Here is a 2,414-nt window from a genome sequence, read left to right on the forward strand (position 1 = left end):
TGCAGGGTGATCACACCCGCCCAGCTGCGGCACCCAGCCCAGCCGCTGGGCTCTGCCCGGGACAGGAAGAGAGGGAGATCTGTTCGCAGTGGGGGCAGCAGCCAGGGTGTCCCAGGCATCCTCTGGAGCAGAGCTGGGCTTGTGAGCACATTGGGTGCAGGGTGACTGGGGGACCACGGCATGCAGGGCGGAGCCTGTGCAAGGGGGTCCTGTCACCTTGGCTGCCCAGAGGGCGCTGGGGCAGGGCGTGGGGAACCAGCCCTGGGGAGGGGGCAGCTCTGAGCTGGGGTCTGGACATGGGGTCCAGGTGGATTTGTCGCTTGCTCATTGCACAACCCATGTTAGCTGCTCCCTGTCTCCGGCCTGTGTTTCCCCGCCTGAAACCCGGAAATATGCACTGCATTCCCCGTGCAGACACGGTTCTGGCCCATCAATGCACTGGAGCAGTTAACAGGCAGATACGGAGGCCAGAAAGTGGAAAGGTCTCTAAAGAGCAACAAAGTGGTGTGGAGCGGAGCCCGAGGGTCCCTCGTGGCCTCAGTCAGATGGTGACACAGCAGAGGAAATGAGGGAGGGGACTCTAGAAGCACACCCCGGGCAGAGGAAGAGCAAGTGCAAAGGCCCTGAAGTGAGAACACAATTGATACGTTAAAAATAATACTAAGGAGGAAGCTGGCTGGGTGGGAAGGATGAAGCAGGGGACCCGTGGCAATGGAGCCTGGCACAGGAGGCTGACATCACTGGGAGCTCCCTTCAGCTCTGATCAGAGCCATGGACCCAGGGAGCTGGGCGGAGCTTCCTCACCTGGTGCTGGGGCGGGGCTGCACCCTGGATGTCCCCTCACCCAGCAGCAGCCAGGCACAGGAGTGAGGCCCTTGACCTAGCTGCAAAACTCCAAAGGAACATCAGGAACCTTAGTCATTAAGAAAACAATTTTGGGGGGCTGGGGATTTAGCTCAGCGGCACAGCACCTACCTGGCAAGCGCAAGGTCCTGAGTTCAATTCCCAGTACCGGAAACCTCCCCACTCCAAAAAAAAACAAAAGAATTTTCCCTGCAGTCTATTTAAAATCAAAATTCATGCCAAAAAATGCATGAGAAACAAAATACCAGCAGTTTATGTATTTATTTGAGGCATACTGACACAGGGTCTCGCTATGTAGTCCAGGCTGGCTTTGAATTCACTATGCAGCCCAGGTTGGCCTCAAACTCATGGTGATCCTCCTGCCTCAGCCTCCCGAATGCTAGGATTACAGGCCTGCGACACCATGCCTGGCCACCAAATAAAACTTTATTTACAAAACAGGCAGCTGGCCCACAGAACTAGTTTGCTTACTTGGTTCTCAAAATAATGCCTTAAGCCAGGTGCAGGGACACACACCTGTAATGCCAGCTCCTTGGGAGGCTGAAGTAGGAGGATTTCAAATTCCACGCCAGCCGGGCATGGTGGTAAGTAACAAGGGCTAAGGACGTAGCTCAGTGGTACAGTACTTGCCTAGCATGTGTGAGGTCCTGGGTTCAATCCTCAAAAAAAAAATTTGTCTTAAAATAATATGTACCTGGGCACCCTCTAGAGTGATCATACAGTCAAGTGCTTCAATGAACCCTTTGGGGTACACACTGAGCGCCCCAGTGCTCATCCCTCCTGAGGCTGAGGCAGCAGGGACTTCTTCAAAGAAGCACAGACTCGGGTTCCACGCAAGGGACCACGGCCCTACTGTGCCTGTCCTGAGATATGGACTCTAACTTAAAGTGCTGGTTTTAAAAACACTTTCACCTGAGTATGACAGTACCCCAAAACGTGCACACACCTTAGTAGTTTGGCAGCTGACTCCTTACAAACGGGCGCACCTACGTAACCCGGAGTTAAACTGAAAGCCCTGTTTACGTTGCCAACCAAGCAGGCTTTACTCCTGGACTGGATCCGAGGGCTTTTGAGATTCCAGGGGCGACTTGGGACGGTAAATTTAGGGGCCCCGAAGTGAGACTAAGAAGCTAAGGGGAGAGGGCGCGGAGCCGAGGTCTGTGACCCAGCGAGGGCTCTCTTTGCCGGGGAGGACGGAGAGAACCCGCCCTCGGAGGCGAGAGGCCCTGCCCCGGCCCAGGTGAGAACGCGGCGGCCGCCAAGCCCGCGCAGACGCGTCCCGGTGACTCAGCCCGGCCGGGAAGGGGTGCGAGCGCGGCCCCCCAGCGTCCCCAGACCTCGGCCTGGTCCCGGGCGAGCTCTTGGGCACAGGCCAGACCCCCGCGGTGCGCAGCCGGCCCGGAGGGCGGGACCCCTCCTCTCCGCCTGCCCCGCCTCCTCCGGGCGCAGCCACCGACTCCTCGCTGGGTCGTCGGGGACGTGGGCGCCGGGGGCGACAGTGCTGCGCGTGCCGTGGGGGCCACGCCGGGCCCGGGCCCAGCGGCGCCCCT

The sequence above is a fragment of the Chinchilla lanigera genome, unplaced genomic scaffold (genome assembly GCF_000276665.1).
Source record: "Chinchilla lanigera isolate Chin_1 unplaced genomic scaffold, ChiLan1.0 scaffold00036, whole genome shotgun sequence".
Taxonomy (NCBI): Eukaryota; Metazoa; Chordata; class Mammalia; order Rodentia; family Chinchillidae; genus Chinchilla; species Chinchilla lanigera.